Source organism: Acomys russatus, chromosome 23 (assembly GCF_903995435.1).
Source record: "Acomys russatus chromosome 23, mAcoRus1.1, whole genome shotgun sequence".
Taxonomy (NCBI): domain Eukaryota; kingdom Metazoa; phylum Chordata; class Mammalia; order Rodentia; family Muridae; genus Acomys; species Acomys russatus.
Genome location: NC_067159.1, coordinates 8,924,545 through 8,943,701, shown reverse-complemented (window position 1 = coordinate 8,943,701; position 19,157 = coordinate 8,924,545).

Below are 19,157 nucleotides of genomic sequence, written 5' to 3'. Positions count from 1 at the left end.
CCTGAACACATCATTTCTGTTGTTGAGAACTTCAGGCTGTGTGTCCAGGACTCTCAATGAAGTTTTAATCAAAGCCCTGCTTCCTTTCCATTGTTGCCTTTGGAGTGGCCTTGCCTGGGAGTCCTGGCATCAACAACAGCACCTCCGTTGAACTTTTCCACAGCAGTCCTTGGATTTCTGCCCCACCCCCTTCCATCTGCTGCTGGCCTGACTTCCTCTCTTCTCTACTCTGGCACCACTGGGAGTGGCTCTTCTCAGTAAAGTGGCTGGAGAGTAATGAACCCAAAATACCTAAGTAACAAATGAGTCACCGAACTTCCACAGCTGGCTGTGTTGGGGGTAAACAGCAGAGAGGAGGTAGCTGCAGGGGTGGGGGTGGTAGAGGTGGCTGACAGCAGGCTGAGGGGGTGGAGGGGGCAGAGAACTTGGTTGGCTTGCAAAGGTGAGATCAGCTCTGTAGCCTGTCACACCCTGACTGACGCAAGCTTAGCCCAGGCGCCTTGGGAACTGCTAATACTGGGCTGTTTAGTAAAGCTCAGCTGGGCAAGACACTTCACTGATACCCCTCTTCTGTGTCCAAGTTCTGAGTCCTGGAGTTTGGAATTTTCTAAATTGCTACAAGGGATCCACAGTGGTATTTCTCCAGGCCAGCACATTTTTTAGATTGATATCTCACTATCAAGAATTAAGACCAAATTTAAGTTTATTTTGTAACTGTTTTGTTTGCTGAGCTTTTAAAAATGATTGTCTCTCGCCCACCCTCTTTCTCCCTCCCTCCTTTCCACTTTCCCTGGTGCTCAGTGTGTGCGTGCGCGTGTGCGTGTGCGTGTGCGTGTGCGTGTGCGTGTGTGTGTGTGTGTGTGTGTGTGTGTACATGATACTGCACATATGTGAAGGTCAGAAGAACACTTCTGGAAGTTGGGCCTCTCCTTTTACCTTGTGGGTTCCTGGGATTGAAGTCTGGTATGCAGGAAGGTAGTCAGAAAATGCCTTTGCCTAATGAGCCATCTCATGAGTTTTTTAGAAAGCATTATTTGCCTAAAACTTTACCTTTAAGTTTAACAGTGCAGTTGAGATGGCCATTTTAATTTGGTTTTTTGTTTGTTTGTTTTTTGTTTTGTTTTGGTTTGGTTTTTCAAAACAGGGTTTCTCTGTGTAGCCTTGGCTGTCCTGGACTAACTTTGTAGACCAGGCCAGCCTTGAACTCACAGGGATCTGCCCGCCTCTGCCTCCCGAGTGCTGGGATTAAAGGCGTGTGCCAAGATGGCCATTTCAGCATCGTGATGCATGACTACTGCTGAGACATTTCTGGGTGTTGCTTCATCAGGGCCAGCATCAGGACCAGCTGAGAACCTCCTGGGTGTCTGTCCCGGTGGTGACTTCGGAGATAATTCCTACTTCTTGCGTTTCTAAATATAAAAAGAGTGGGTTGTTGGGCTAAGCCCTGAGAACAAACGCTTTAAAATGTCCTCTGAGAAAGGACATGGAGAAGACAGGATCTGACCACCAGCTGTCTGCTTCTCCTTGAGCTCAAAACCAGGAACTTCGGGGGCTAACTTTAAAACAAACAGGGTTAGTTGATTCAGGCTCGTAAGCCTCCAGAGCTGTTCCGCTTGGCTTGCCCCTGCAGCAGGGGGCTGGTGTCAGCCTACCGCTTATCTCCTGTAGCTCTCCCACCCCTATCCCGCATAAGTGTAAAACCAGATGCCATGGCTTGGAAGGAGAAACCTTGATCTCACCAGAGAGTGGAAAAACATAAGGTGACATGACTTGGCAGCTAGAATAAAAACAGCCCTACTCTCTGTAGAGAAACACCAGAGCCAAAACAAGGCTTGACTGAGGCGCACTTTCTGGTTCCTGATGAGTTCCTGAAAACTGCTTTCTTTTCATACCAACCAGAGAACAGCGGAAAATTCTTCTTGGAAATGAATGGGTCATGAAAATCATCTGGGGAAAGTCTATTTTCACCTTGGAGGTCCTCATTTCAAAATGCTGGGAGTGAAAATGCAATAGGACCCTTCCCCAAAGGAAGCACAATTTCAAGCCTCACAAAGCAACTGCTATTTTTTTTTTTTTTTTTTTTTCTTGAGACCAGGTTTTACTAGATAGCCCTGGGCTATTCTGGAACTTGCTATGTAGAACGGCTGGTCTTGAACTCAAAAATCCACCTGCTTCTGCTGAGATTAAAGACCTTTGCCATCACACCGGCCACACACTAAGATTTTTTTTTTTATGAGTATTTCCTTCCAGTCTTTTCATGGGCCCAGGCTTCGTCATTTAACATTCGTTCTGAATACGTAAAATTGTACATTGCTTTCCCCTATTATACGGAAAATTATTCAATCATGATTGTTTTATTATTTTTATTTATTACTGTTGTGTGTGGGGAAATGCTATGGCACATGTGTGGCAGTTATAAGACAACATTGTGGATCAGTTCTCTCCTTCTACCTTTACGTGGGCTCTGATGACAGAACTCAGGTTGCCAGGCTTATATGGCAAGCGTTCCCACCTGCTGAGCCTTTTCACTGGCCCATCAACTATGATTATTAACAGTTACCTAATAATCAACATTTGACTTAATCACCCTTTGGACACTGACTTTGTTCCCAAACTTAAAAATTATGTTATTTCATTGATGTCCAAACTTTGGGAACTTAAAACATTTTTCACACCAACTCTTATAATTTAGCTATTTGGCAAATCCTAGTAATGTTTGCTTCACTGACCCAAATGAGCCTTGCAGATGAATCCTCAGGATAGACTCATGGGGGGGATCCAATTCCTCTTGAGAACATAGAGATTGCCTAAGCAAAGAGCTCCAGCCCCCCATCTTTTATCTCCCTTATATCTGTGACCACAAATCTGATCTCCAGCTTAACATTTTCAGGGACCCTACAGAAAAAAAAAATACCGATTTGACTCTATGAAAAGCACAGTAAAGCAGAGGTACAGGAAACACATGACAAAGCCGAGGGTCTCATTTTTAAGTATAAAGGGTCAGACTGTCACTTATTCTGATGTCTTATTGGAGTGTCATTTCCTTCGGGGTTCCTGGTTGAGACACTTAGAGGAGAGTCACATTTTTGAGGTCCAGTTGAGGTAGACAGAAGTAGATGGAATTTGGCACCGTTAGGATTGGGCAGAGTCAGCTGTGATTATAACTTGTCATTGCTGCTTAACTCCCAGTTATATGGCTGTCATAAATCATTCTGTGCAAATGTTTTCTTTCAAAGACGAGCCCTGTACTTCCTACTTTTCTCATTACTATGACAAAAGACCTCACCAAAGGCAACTTCAGGTGTGGTACATTTGGGCTCACAGTTTGAGGGCACAGTCCCTCCAAGTAGGAAGGCAAGGTGATAGGAGCATGAGAGGACATGTTGCTTTGAATCTGTAGTCAGAAAGCAGAGAACGCTTATTGCTTGGTGGTGCTAAGATCACCTCAGCCAAGGACTCCAGCCCATAGAACAGCGCCACCAACAGCTAGGATGCACTTCCTGTTTCAATTGACCAGGTCCAAAGGCTTCCCCGCAGAAGTTTATCTCCTAGGTGACGCAATCATGTTGACAACCATATTAGCCACCGTAGTCTCTACACTAAATGTTTCTCGGGATTATTTCACATGAGAATCGCTGAACTGCAGAGGTAGGCATTCTTTTTCCTGGTTTTCATACGAGGCACTTAAAGAGCAGAAAAATAAATTTCCTTACCAAAAACCAATTGCCTAAGAAACATTTGAGTTAGGATCAGAATCCAGGGCTGGTCTCAAAGCTTACGGTTTTTCTATGACATAGCGCTACCTCCCTTGGTGCACCTTTATAGATAAGCATCATTGTAACTTCAAAAAATGCATTAATACTTGTCCACCCAGGAGGAAGCATTCTCCAAGACCCAGGGATTGCCATAATGAGTAGCATAATTTGTAGGCTCTAGAGGGGACTTGAAAGATGTCTCATGAAGAAAGAGACCAACCAAGCCAACTGTGAATGACAGAACAGCCTTTGTCCCACAGAGGCTCTGACAACAAAGAGGCCACAAGGTGAGGTTGGGGCCTAGGGCCCTGGGTTCCTTCCCAGAATCACAACATTAAACAATAAACAAATAAATATAATAATAATAAACAAGAGGCCACAGGGCAGCATTCGTTGCTCACTTACTCCCAAAGCAGTCATCGGAACACATTATGCTGGGTGGTGGTAACGGACGCTATTGCTTCTGCCGCAGCTTCTAAAGCAATCATTAGATCTTAACCCGAGTGGCAGTTTTCCCACTGGACTCCAGTTTTGTAACATTAGGGACCATGTTTGTCTTCTCCATTGTTACGTGTCGACTCTTAGGGTAATATATGATCCCTGCTAGCTTGTCTTAGTCCATTTGGATTGATATAATGTGTACCAGGTGTCTCCCACAGAAATTAATTTCTTACAATTCTGGAAGTCAGGAAGTCCAAAGTTAAGGTACCAAGAGGCTCTGTCTACTGCCAGCCTGCTTCCTGCTTTATAATTAGCAGTCTTCTCCCTGTTCTCATATATATATATATATTTTGTTTGTTTGTTTGTTTGTTTGTTTTGTTTTTCGAGACAAGGTTTCTCTGTGCAGCCTTGGCTGTCCTGGACTCACTTTGTAGACGAGGCTGGCCTCGAACTCACAGCAATCCACCTGCCTCTGCCTCCCGAGTGCCAGGATTAAAGGTGTGTGCCACCACCGCCCGGCTTCCCTGTTCTCTTATGTCAGGAAGAACAGAGAATTTCTCTGGGTATATCATTATTATTATATCTAATTAATTTTGTGTGCATGTGTCCATGCATGCATGCGCCACAGTGTGCATGTAAAACCATCTCACTGGGCCTGGGTTATCTTTTATAAAGACATCAAACTCTATGTCATGGTCTCATGATCTCCAAACACTATCAACAATGGGGACTGAGTATCGACATATGAGTTGGGGGAGAGGATGGGACATTGCCAGTTCATCTCTAGCCTAGGTGCTCTGGGATACTTGTTATACGGATGACTGAACATGTTGTCTGGGACAAAGGCATAGATTGCTGCTAAGGATAGCTGATGATCTGTCCTTCGTGGACAGCTGTATCTTCCAGGGTGTGTGGTCTAAACCAAAGTGGCCCAAGTCAAGGAAAGCGAGGGGGTATGTGTAATCAGGTGTCTAACACCCCATATAAACTCTAGGTCCTAAGCATGAAGCCACCTGAGACAGGAGTCATGGGCTTCTTTTCCCACTTGCCCCCGCACGGAGTGAAGATAAACTCTTTTCTCTTCTCTATGATTTCCTAGTCAAACTGAGCTTATACTAGACTTCAGCAGGCAATCCCTCCTAGAGAAAGAGATCCTAGCATCTTGCTGACTTCTCCAAGGGGAAACTAGGAGGGAAGTGAGGATTAAGCCAAGTCTTTAAGCAATTAATATTGTGGCTGAGAAATCAAAAGCATGAATTTTACAAATGGGTTTTGTCGTAACCCTACAGCTCCCAAAAGTGGAAACACCGGGACAGTCCAGGTCCCGACAGAAGCCCATCTGCTATCTTTCTAGTGCAATACTTGTCTGTTTATATTTGCTCATTTCCCTCACAGAGTGCCAGGAGAGAAAAAAATGATATTTAAAAAATTCATCTGCTCGTATTTATGCAAACATTTTTTTCTCCAAGTGTGGGTTGAGCAATGTGACTGAAGCTGACATAAATGCCTCCAACAGACCCCGAGGGGAATTTTAATGAAGAAACAAGGTTATAGGGGAAATGTGCCTAAGATGGCTAAAGTTGGTGGTGGCGGGGCATAAAACATCTGTCCTCTAACCAGTAGCATTTAATGGAGAAAAAGTTATAGCTTCGAGCCCTAGCTTTGGAGGGTCATTTGACTCTCTTACACAATCTTTACTGAATTTCTGCCCATCGGATGTTGTGGCAGTCATAAAAATTTAAGATCTCTGGTTCATAACTTAGCAGTCATTAGTTATGAGACAGCATGCTGCTGTCATAAGGAGAAGAGCACCTGGCTGCAGTTAAGTGTCACTCTTTGCTAAATGCTTTATATGAGGCATGTGATGTACTTTAGAGCTTATAAGTGACTTTTGTCTGTTGGAAGCGCTTAAGAAGAAAGGCTTTTTGTTTGTTTGTTTTTCGAGACAGGGTTTCTCTGTGTGTGTAGCCTTGGTTACCCTGGACTCAATATGCAGACCAGGCTGACCTCAAAATCACAGAAATCCACCTGCTGGAATTAAAGGCGTGTGCCACCATTGCTGGGGGAAGGAAGGAATTTTGGCTCACAGTTTGAAGGGAACAGTCCATCATGTGGGGAAGGCCTGGTGAAGGGAGCTAGTTACATTGTATCCACAGTCAAGGAGCAGAGAGAGCTGCAAGCTGATGCTTAGCTTGATTTCTCCTCACTTCCCTTATTAGTCAGCTCAGGGTTCTCTTGAACCGCCCTCACGGGAAGTCCTAGACATGTGTCTCCTCGGTGACAAGGAAGAGCTACCATTAGACACAGCTTCCCTATGGTGTTCGCTACCTTTCTCAGAAAGGTTCACGGTGGACATAACAGCTTGCTCGGGCTTATGTAACTTCAGATATTTTGAAACCTCACACTCTCCGGCATCATACACAACACACGTCTTTGGGTTTCATATATACGGCGCTTACGTTTAGAATCTAAATAGCTGACACGTTTGATTGCTTCCTTCAATGCAGGTAAAAGTCCTAAGTTGTGAGCACATGTTAACTGACTTAAACTTTGTAACCAGTAATGCAGTGAGGTGCATATTGCTGTTACACCATTTTAAGGGTGGGAAACTAGATTTGTACGAAAGTTGTGTAAAACACAAGGAAATAGCAGAGGCCATGTTTTTGTTCCCTACACTTTCTTTTGAGGAGCATTCTGAAGCTGCTTCTCCTCCTCCTCCTCCTCCTTCTCCTCTTCCTCCTCCTTCTCATTCTCCTACACACATACACAGACACAAGTATGCTGAAATATATTCTACTCTCTCTCTCTCTCTCTCTCACACACACACACACACATACACACACACAGAGTCATGCATACACACACATGTAAGAGAGCCATTTAACCCTCCTAAGTCCTGTCTACCTTGACATAATGGGGACAATATTCAGCAGACACAGTATTTTCATTCCTCTCTGAGTCCTTCTTGTAGCCCAGGTCCCCCTGAGAGCTCTATCTGGAAGCTTAACAGCCTAGGGGGTTGGTCAACTATTCCTGGAAAAGAGAAAAAGGATCCTGAACACTCTTTTCAAGTTCAAAAACCAAGTCTTTTCTTTTTTGTTTCTCTGGTATCAAAAGACTATCCCCTGCCTGGGCTAGAAGCCAGTAGACCTCCTCTCCTGCTGCCTCTGGGAAAGGGTGCAGGGACACCCCCCATGCTAGGCAGGAAGTCCTCATCCTCTGATGCTACCCCCTTCATGTTTCTACCAATGGAATAAAGTAAACTGACAGAACACCCAGATCCAGAGCGCTCTTGCCCCACTGCCTTGATTCTTTTGTTAGGAGGCCATGGTATCCCTCGCCCCACACTGCTGTGTTAGTGATGGCAAAGTTGTGGGGTGAGTGGCCTGGTAGACTTGGCCTCAGAACTGTGGCAACACTTAGGAAGGAGCGAGTAGACTGGCCGAATCGGAAGCACTTCGCCTTATCTCCAAGGCACACAAGTCAGGAATTATTGTTCAAATAGCTGAATCAGACTAAGTTTGAAACCCTACGGTAGAGCTAAAATTAGCCTTTTTTTTCTTGCTACTCATTGAGTGAGGGCTTATAAGGGACATCATAGTGGTTTAGAAGAAGAGGAAACTATTTTCTTTACACATCTGGGTGGAATGAGTAATTCTGCAAGCCTCGTCTACAGACAAAAGTGGGGCAGATGCAAGTTTCAACTGCTAAGGTCAAACCAAGCCGCTTGGATGGCTTGTCCCCATCCAGCTCCATGACAGAGAGCAGATGACAGCTCAGCCCCTCTCCGGTGAGGTCCACACACTTATTTTTAGACAACCTAAAAACTCACTCGAGCCAGACAGTGGCAGCACAGGACTTTAATCCCAGCACTCTGGAAGCAAAGGTAGGCAGATCTTTGAGTTCAGCCTGGTCTAAAGAACAAATTCCAGGACCACCAGGGCTATACAGAGAAACCCTGTCTCGAGGAATTAGAATGAGGAGGAGGAGGAGGAGGAGGAGGGCAACAGCAACTCACTTGTCACCCTCACAGTGTTCAGTGTGGTCATCTCTTGTCGCTCCCTGATGAGTCCATGGTGATAGTGGGGTCTTCTGTGTGTTCAGGCATCGACTATTGTACCTCTGGGAAAGAGCTCCTAGCTCACAGTCACCACTCACAGACAAGCGCAGAGGATGATGCTGGAGACATATTGAGAAGGGAAGAGAGAGATGGGGACATGTGATGAGGACAGACTCAAGAGCGATAGTTAGAAGATAGAAGATAGTTGCAGTTCGTGTGGCTCGGTATCGCTATTACTCTAGGAGTGAAAAATGGAGGAAAGAAAAAAGAGAGAGAGAATTTTTCCAAATGTAGAAACAGACCTTCCTACCCCTGTCTGATCTTCCCTAACAGCAGGGGCAGAAGGAAGAGCTGGCAGGTGTCCAGGAGTGGAAGTTCAGGTGGCCCCTTTTGCTACTTCCTCCCTGTGTAACCTTGGGCAAGTTTCTTAGCCTTTTCTGTGCCTTTCAACTGTAAGAAATAACGATATCAAGCCAGGCACCGCGACACACACATTTAATCCCAATCCCAACACTCAGGGAGACAGAGGCAGGCAGATCTCTGTGAGTTCGAGCACAGCCTGCTCTACAAACTGAGTCTAGGAAAGTCAGGGGTACACAGAGAAACTCTGTCTCAGAAAAAAAAGGAAGGAAGGAAGGAAGGAAGGAAGGAAGGAAGGAAGAAAGAGGAGAAAAAGGCAGAAAGGAAAAAGAAAAAGAAAAAAATTATACCTTCCAGATAGGATCATTGAAGAATTAAATAACTCATTTAAATATACAAAATAACACTTGCAGACAATAAACCTTATAAATTTATCTGCTGCATTGTTTTTTTTTTTTTTTTTTTTTTTTTTTCCTGACAAGAGTAAGAGCAGTATGCGCTGACAAGTCATTAAGGCTAATTCAGTTTTCAACCAACAATCCACGCCACAGTTCCTTCACAGATTACCCACCTTTTTATGTCAGGACCAGCCCTTTGCTTTTTGCAATAAGATACATTTAAGTCATCAGCCCTTCAGCCAACCAGAATTTTCAAATGACCGTTCGTGTCCTCCCTGACGTCAAGGGTGGCATGATGCACAGTGACCATGGAGACTCCACTCACCCACAGTTTTCTTCCCCTCCACAGACTTCAGGATCCAGCTCATCTTCGTTCAGAGCTGGCACTTCAGCAAGACAACCAGAAAGAAAGTGAACTTTGGAGTTGGGGAGCCCTGGGTTTTAAAGTTTGATTTCATAGCTTCCTAAGAACCTACAGGAGCTCTTTCAAAATGGGGATGGCGGGCTACAGGGACAAAGTAGGCCTTTGTATGGAAGTATTCAATGCAATTGTTTAGATAAAGTGTAACAGTTTAAATTGATTGAGTTAGCACTAGGTAAAAGACAGTTGCCTCCCCAATACCCTGCTGAGACACCAAGTTATCATGCACTGAGGGAGGGGCATTTGTTAGTTCATTACCTCCTTTTCTGAGGTAAGAGATGGTAATGAGGCCAGGGAGAAACAAGAAGCCTATTGGCCTCATCTTTCCTACCTAGCAAATATGCCTCATCATCCCCTAATTCTGAAAGGCCAAGTCTTGAAATTATTTGGCTACATATCAACCTACAATGATCTCTCTGTTTCTCTGTCTCTCTTTCCCTTCCTCCTTCCCTCTCTCTCTCCCTCCCTCCCTCCCTCTCTCTTTCTGTATCTGTCTGTCTCTCCAAGTCTTGAAATTTTTTGCCTACATGTCAACCTACAATGATCTTTCTGTCTCTCTGTTTCTGTCTGTCTCTCTCTCTCTCTCCCTTCTTCCTTCTCTCTCTGTATCTGTCTGTCTCTGTCTCTGTTTGTCTCTATCTCTCTCTGTGTCTCTGCCTCTCTGTCTCCCTCCCCCCTCTCTCCCTCTACCCAGCCCCCCTCCCCCCGTGTATCTGTCTGTTTCTGTCTCTGTGTCTCTGTCTCTGCCTCTCTGTGTCTGTCTGTCTTCTCTCTTTCCTTCCCTACATCCCTCCACTCTCGCTCTTGCTCTTGCTCTCTCTCGCTACTCTGGGAGATGGACACAAAAATTCAAGAAGATCTACTCCAAAGTCAAAAAGGTGTGTCCAACATGTATGGGACAGGACAAGTGACTTGGATCATGGCGTGGTAATACCCCTTTTTAAAGGGAGATCTTAGTGCAAGGCCCTGCCAGGTCTCTATCAACGTTATGAGAACAAAGATGAGTTTCCAATTTAGTTACCTCCCATTCATTCATCAATTCTCAGTCAGAGCATCTTCTCCTTCCCATATTAGATTGATATTCACGCTCCCAACCACCTGCTTCACTGAGGCCCCGTCTTACCTCTACACTGAACCCACGCCCTTTATATCAGAGTGTTTTCCTACGATGAAGGACAGCCGAGGACAAGGGGCCCCTCGGAGCAGAGTCTGAGTTGCTGACACAACACAAGTGCTGACACTGGAAAGTACCCAGTGCTCAACCAAGAACCACTTCCCACAGATGACAGCTGGGCTGGAGGTTTGCTTCCTGGAATTGGTCCAGACCTCTGAAGCCCACCCAGCCTCACCTGGCCTCCTCAATCTTGGCTTCCCAGCCTGTGGGATGTGTAATGCCGACAAAGGGAAATTGTGACCTACTGCCCAGTTGTCAGTGTGCTTGAGTGACTTGACCACCTTTATAATGTCCAGAAAAATCAGTTACTGTTTACTGTTATTCTGAGAGGAAATCTCCCAAACTAAGTCAGGGCTGAGGAGGGTGTCAACAGAGCATACCCGTACCTTGAAAATTAAACTTCCACTTTTGTTCAGGTAGAATGGTTGTATTATGTCCTCTTTTATAAAATACTTTCATTTGTCCCCCTCCAAGTTTGGGGCATAAACATCTATCTGTGTTGGAACACAAGCAGTTGAACTGTTCAGAAGGGCGATTTTAAAAATCACAGCGTGCAATGCCAAGTAAGGAGGCATGGTCTAGTTTTTGTTGTTGTTTGTTTGTTTGTTTTAAACAAAAGAAGCCAAACAGCATGATTGTACTTGTGTAGACTTCTGCTCAACTTGAACCCTGGAGGTTGTCTTTGCCTGCAGGTCATGTTAACATGAGCTTCATTTCAGACTCACTAAGTCAATGTAGGCATCTGTTTACTCTAGGCCCCTATTCGTTATCTCTCTGATGAAACTTGAAAGCATAAAAGGAGCGCTTTGCAAGAATTGCTCACAATGCACCATCCCCAAAGCCACTGGAAATGGGTTCAGGCCTCGCTGATGTATACCAGTTTGCAAAAGAGGAAGTGGGTACTGTAGCAGGAGCCTGGGCTGCTGTGGCGATGATTCTACCCGCATCTACATGCCCACGAAGGCTGCCCGGGACATGCGCAGCATTCTGTAAGAAAGCTGCCATATCTGTGACCATCAGGAGGGCTGACAGCCAAGTCCCTGTGCAGCTCCTCAGTGCTGTCAGTCTCACTGCAAGCTTTGAAGTCTGGCAACTGCTTCTCGTCAGCCTAAAGCCTCTGCCTTGTTCACACCTTGTCACTGCTCCTCACTCCCCCGACCCACACTTGCTGACATCCATCTTTCCAAATTCTTATGCTAGAAATTAATTCGAGTAGAATGTCCAGAGTTCAGATTACACCCCTAGAAACAAAACTAAAACATTATTATCTTCCAGATCATTCAATGCAAGTGAGTTCCCAACTCTTGACATTTGGGGTTTGGAATCTTTGACAACGCTCCTAGGTACCTGTTTTCCTCAGCCTTCTAAATAATGGCAACTGTTGACAACTACGTCACCATGGATTTGGAGGCAACTTCTCTGTCTTATGAATTGACCCTCATCATCATGAATTAAGACAGCCTCCACCTGGGTGTGGTGGCGCACATCTGTAAGCCCAGAGTTTGAGAAACGGAAGCAGGAAGATGCTTCCCACATTTAAGACCAAATATGAGCTTCGAGAGACCCTATCTCAAAAAAAAAAAAAAAAAAAAAAAAAAAAAAAATCAAACATGGACGGGTTAGGGGGAGGGGAGAGATAGCCTTGGGCTCTTTATCTTTATTTCAAGGGCCCAGCACTCGGGAGGCAGAGGCAGGCGGATCGCTGTGAGTCCGAGGCCAGCCTGGTCTACAAAGCGAGTCCAGGACAGCCAAGACTAAAGCAGAGAGACCCCGTCTCAAAAAAACAAAACAAAAAACCAGAAAAAAAGGTATTTCAAGGGCATCTGAGCCTGTTGACTCTTTGGGGGCGCTCAAGATGGGGTTCATCTCCACCAGGGTGAGTGTTCTGTCTCCGCTCTGCCCTTCTGGCTTCTCTGCTGCTGCTCTCGGTGTGCCGTGCAGATCTGCTACCCAAAGTTCTCATCAGTCCCGAGAACCCCTCTCTGACTCACACAGAAGACTGAAATGGTGTCCGTCTGTCTGTCTAGGCAGTGATGACTCACCCCAGAGCTGAAGATGTTCACAGGATTCAGGGTTTGTCTGAATGATCCAAATGGCTGGGAGCAAAGAAAGTGAGGTCCAAGCCCAGCCCGTGAGGACACAGTCTCCTGAGGGTGGTGAGTTTTCACAGTTTTGTTTTTTGCCAATCATTTCGACAAGTTGAAACATCCCCAAAGCCAATTCACCTCACAGACTGCTACTCGGAAATGCAAAACGAACCTCCTGTATGTCTCCGACAGGAAGCTCTATGATTCTGGCGATTAAACTCCAGGCTCTTGTGTGTGCCAGGCCCGCAGCCTACCACTGACCTACATCCCCAGCACTCTTAGTGTATGCTTATTGAGTGAAGAAAGAAGCATCCAAAGTAGTTATCACAATGTCCAGAGATACAAACAACAGGCCAAAGTCTTGACCTATAATCGAATTAGATGACGCTTTCTAAGGTGAAGTCGATGTGTCCTGCCCCAGCTTCTGCTTGCTCTGAGCATGTTTGTTTAGGCAGCGCAGCTGGGGCAGCAGGATCCAGATACAAAAGCTATGGTTAGTGAAAGGAAATCAAAAATAATCGCCATTAACCTCCCATTATCTTAAAAATTAGAAACTGGAATGAAAGGCTTCTAAAGTGAGCTGAACAGCGGGAGGGCACATCTGATGGATGCTGCCCTCTGTGAAGATGTCACTGTCGTCACCATGGGCAAGCCGAGCGCTTACTGACATCAGGCAGTTGCCGTGGAAGCAGCCACCATTAATCCTGCGCTCCAGACCTTGGCAGCTATAATGAAGAGGCAGGGAAGCAGGCTGCCATGAAAGTAGATGCTGTCTTTAACCAAGACTCTTTGCTAATTGGTCTCCAATTTTATTTTCTTTTTACTAGACTTAATGTCTATGGCCTCAGAATGGTTTTGGTTTTTAAAAAGAAAGTTCTGTGTAGCCCAAAGTGGCCTCTGATGTACTATGTAGGCAAACCTTGAGTTTCTGATTCGCCCGAGATTACCAGCTTGTGCCACCACACTTGGTCTGTGTAGGGCTGAGGATTAAACCAAGGGTTGTATGCATCCTAGGCAAGCATTCTAGCTGAACTATATCCTAAGCAAACACTATAGCGACTGAACTACACACTCAGCCTCAGACTCAGATTCTTTTAAGTGTAGCACTGTCTGGAGACAGGGCAACTACCCCCAGAGGGCTTGCCCAGTACAGAATCATTGCTCTCTTCCTGGAATCCCTCCACTTGAAAGGCTGAGACATAAGGACTATTGGCAGTTGCAAGCTTGGGCTATGGTGAAAACTGTCTCAAAAATACAACAACACAACACCTCAAACAGCCAAAAACAACACTACCCCCTTCACCTCTGTGACAAGGTTGAGTTCGTATTTCAGGCCCAGGAACCTTTCCGGAGAAGTTACCTGAGGAATGCTTATTTTCCCCAGGCAATAAGCAGCTATGGAAACACTTTTCTCACAGACCTGGCAAGTGGCTTTCTGCTATTTTCTATCGAGAATTACATCTTTCCAACTGCTTTGCACTGTGTCTTGGCACGGCACAAGCCAAGTTGCACCACCTCATCTCCAGATCCCATACAAAGAGTGTGTCTCCCAGCACATGAAGAGCCTGCAGGGCCAGCGCGCTCTGTCTAAGACACTCCTGAAGGGAGAGATTAGCGGGTGGCAACATTGTATTGTTTTTATTACCCGGATTGTTTAAAAAAAAAAAATCTGTGCGGTGTGATCAGTTAAGGCCAGGCCCCAGCTTTCACTTTTCTGCCTGCCAGTAGTTTTATTGTAACAGCTCAGACATGTGAGTTTTCCTTCACAGGCATATTGGAGGAAGCTGTGAAACTTGGAGAAAGGAAGGCTACTTCCAGATATTATTTACAATACTTGTATTTGCCTGAGCCAGTTTAACAGGACATCCAACACATAGCTCTTCTAGACCTAAGGCTTTACAAGAACCAGGAGAATCACTTTGACTTTATTTCTTCGTCAGTGCCATACTGAGGAGCTGACCTCCTACACGGCACCTGCTTACAGCCTTTCTCTCTGTGACGAACCTGAGCTGACAGTAAGAGCAAGAAGGGGTTCTGGAAATGATTAAAGTCAGCAAATGAGCATCAGTGACATACTTACTCAGGCTGAAATTGTGCTAATCTGCCTGTTTTGGCAATTGCAGCACTGGGGGCGAAACGAGGGAGCTGAGAAACACTTCAACCCGGGGGGAGGACCTGATCTGTTTTAGATGTCTGTGAGAGACACGCACACCCTGGCTTTCCCCCCTTCACACTGCACACCCAGGATGCAGGAGGCAAGGGAAGGACTTGAGGCGTGCCTCTCGACTCTGCTTCTGACTGTATTCAAAGCCTAAGCCAGACCCTTAATTGCATCCTATGTGTCCCTGGAACATCACCATCATCACCACCACCACCATCATCATCATCACCATCACCACCACCACCATCATCATCACCACCACCACCATCATCATCATCACCATCACCACCACCACATCTTCTGTTTGATAGCAAATTCAAATTCTAGTCTCTGCTTGAAAATACAGCTCTTGTTCCTTTTAATTTTAACTCACATGCTCCTCACAGGCTAGGGAAATGGCACTGTGGGCAAAGTGCCTGGGGCACAAATGCAAGAACCTGTGTGATTCCCCAGAGGCGATGTAAAATTGAGCTTTCATTCAAAACTGTTTGGCAGCACACACCTGTAATTGCAGTACTCCCATAACCAGGTAAGTGGAGAGAGTTAAATCCCAGAAGCTCGTGCCAAGCTAGCCTGGCAACCATAGAGACCCTGTCTCAAGACAGTGCAGACGTCAAGGACTGACACCTGAAGTTAACCTCTGCACACTTTGGCATGTGTGTGCGTGCACACACCCACACAATATATTTTTTTAAGTTGGTTACTCAATAGTTCCTAAGCCTTTAGTCACCCAAGCTTTCTTCTCCCCTTTTCTTTCGTCTGTCTCCTGGCTCGCTCTCCCCCTAGAGTGCCAGCATTATGCTCGGTGCAGCGTAGCAGTCCTGTGACGTATTAATGCATGCACAGCTGAGTCACAATATGCAGATGCTGATTCGTCAACTTTCCAAATTATCCCCCAGCTCATTGCCCAGCCACCAGCTCTGTTCCCCTAGCTCACCATCATCCCTGCACCGCCCTGAAATTCCAAGCAATCCTTACGACCTCCCAGCTCAAAATGGCCAGCTCGCTTAGTAACTGCCCTGGCAAACCCTTCACGCCCCTTCTTAAAAAATAACATACTCTGTTGTGTGAGCCTCAGCAGCAAATACAAACGCAGAGCTCTTCATTCTTTGGGTTTGAGTATTCCCATGAGTTCTATATTTTCCCTATTTCTCCTTCTTGTATATTTTAATGTTACTTAATCTAAAACAAGTGTAATAAGTAGAAACTCTGGAAAAAAAACTGAGGTCATAATTTCTGAATCTGGATTGGATTTGGGATATGTTTTTCTTGTTTTTTTTTTTTTTTTTTTTTTTTTTTTTTTTTTTTTTTTTTTCAGCCCAAAATTAACACTGTGAGTGTACTGGCAGGGTGTTTTCTAACTTCTGGATCCTATTTGCAAGTTTGGTGTCTGGTTTTAATGAGTTATCAAAAGGAAAACGACAATTTTTACCTCTTTTTTTTTTTTTTATCTTAAAGTCTATTCCACTACTGGCCCTCCTCCAACTACTGCTCCAATGCACATACGTGCTTATACACACACACACACACACACACACACGTTACCAAAAATGAAAACTAAGATAGAGTCCTTCCTTACATTCCCCTTAGGTTGTATCATTGTTTGGAAGTTATTGGTTCTCATCCAGAATCAGACATGTACAGAGTAGGGAGTTACCAGCTTAGCCATATAAAGCAGTAAGCTCCAGGCTTGACTCCTGAGTGTGTATGTGTGTGCACATGTATTCCTGTACTTGTGTGCTGCAGTGTGTGTGGATATCAAAGGTCACCCTTAGGTGCTATTCCTTAGGGTCCATCCATCTTGTTTTTCATTTCTTTCTGGGACCTGGGGCTCACTGATTAGACCTGGCTGACTAACCCCAGGGAACTACCTGTCTCCATATTCCTAGCCCTTGGGATATCAGCGTGGGCCACTGTGCCAGTCTTTCCCATGCATGCTGTGGCCTGGACTCAGATTCTCATGCTTGTGCGGTAAGCATTGTCACTCACCGCGACATCTCCTAAACTCCTAGACCTCCTTAAGGCTGGTCTGGGATACGGCCATCTTTTTAATGAATCAATCAATTGATTGCAGCAAACATTTATTCAGTACCCAACACTACCGCGTCTGAAATGACCATCTTCATTTCATTCTTTGAGGCAAACATTATTCTTACACACTTGGGAGAAAATACGCAGAATCATACAGGTGACTTACCCTGAGTGAGACAATCAGGTTTTCAGAGTCTAAACCTATTGTATTTCCATTGCACCATTTGTGTGTGTGTGTGTGTGTGTGTGTGTGTGTGTGTGTGTGCTAGTAGAATTCTATATGCAAGAACTAGAAGTTTCTATTCAAGTTGATATTTCATAAATGACTTGAAAAGTACAAATCCCACTGCAATAAATCTTACCCAAGAGCTGTCACTAATACCTCACTGATTTTTATTCTTTCTTTCTTTCTTCCTTCCTGTTCCAGGAATGAAGCCGGTGGCCTCCTACACGCTAGACAGGCAAGCACTGTGCTGCTGAGCGATGTCCCCAGACCTCTGGCTTGAAGCTTTCATCTAGTAAACACTGAAGGAATATTTTTGCAAATATTTAAACAAATCTCTCCCTGGAAATTTGAGGCTTAGGGCACCTTTAAAACTGAGTTCAGTCATTGGCTGTCAAGGGGAGAATGAGGAAGCCTGGATATTACTAGAAACTGGTTGTGCATTCCCTCTGGATGGCAATAGTGAATCCAAAAATCATGTTAGTTCAGTTGAAAACATTATGTAAATCACGGGAAGAGAAAGCCACATGCACATCTTCTGAAAGGTATGCCGAATATAAAGCCAAGTTTTAAAAGGTAGTTTGATTACTGAAATGTTTATATTTGCTATTAAAAAAGTTGATATCTTTGGGCATTGATTATATATTTGTTCCCATTCTAATGCAGTTATTATTCAGTCTCATTAGCAATCCTGAAGAAAAATTTTATCCACAATTTATTTTTGGTTTGTTTCTTTGTTTTTTCGAGATAGGGTTTCTCTGTGTAACAGAGCCCTGTCTGTCCTGGACTCTCTTTGTAGAGCAGGCTGGCCTCCACAATTTATATGTAGAGAAACTGACTCAAAAAGCTTAAATAATTTGCTCAAGGTCACACAGCTACTAAGTGGTAGAATTTGAACTCACAGTCCAGTTGCTACACAGTTAACTACCCTTCAGATAGCCAGTCAAAATGCCCAGTTACAAAGAATTTCAGATTTTAAGAAAGTATTAAATAGTGCACGAAACATATTTGTACTAAATGTGTATTTGTTTCTTATAAATGGAAATTTAGCCAGGCATCTTACCTCTTTCTTTGTTAATCTGGCAACCTTACCCACAGTCTTCCACCCAAAGTAAGTTCCTCTGGTTGGGATCGGCTATTTGTAGTTTATGTGGGCTTGAGTTTTGCTACAGGATGAATAAAGCTAGGTGCCTCTATGAAGCTAAGCAAACCGTTTTGGACTCCTTTGCCCTCCGTTTATGGGCGACTGTCTGTTCCCTGATAGTGCAAGCTTGTCTCTCCTGATAAGAAAGGCTTTGCTTACTCCTGGCACATTCTGCACCTCTGCCCGCATTGGACTATGTCTACAGTGGCCTGCTGCACCCTGACTGCTGGTGCTCATCACTTGTCTAACCTGCTTGTTGCAAGAATCCTTGACTCCTTCTAGAAGCTCAGATCCCCATGGCTCCGTACCTGCTTCCTACCCAGTAACCAGGTTCACTGGAGAAAATGCAAATGACCGGATAGGCTGAATCTCGGCAGAAAGGGATTTTGTACATAAAAATCCACTGTAGAAAGTTTATCAATGGGCGAAATACGTGCCACCAAACAAGTACCAGGTTTTTTGAGTGCTGGGGATTGAACACGCGTTTTGCCCAACTACCCCAACAAAGGCCTCTGGGTTGTCTCTGTGTGCCTATTATTTGAATCACACTGTGCACCTGCCTGCCTGCCTGCCTGCCTTCCTGCATCACCGAGACAATGCAGCTGAAGAAACAGAAACTGTTATTATTTACTTAAAGCTATATTCCACATAAAAGTCTATGTGACAAAGTTTCCGACAGCTAATATAATGGGTTTATTTTACGTTATATTATTCTGAGACCAAGTTTCATGTAGCCCAGACTAGCTTCAAACTCATACATAGCAGAGGAAAATTTAGAGCTGCTTGCTCCCCTGCCCAGTGTCTAGGACTGAGATTAGAGGTGCACATCGTCACGCTCGGCTGCAGGACCTGTTCTTAATAGCCACATTGAAGCTGAATGCATGGCTCTCCCACATCATACA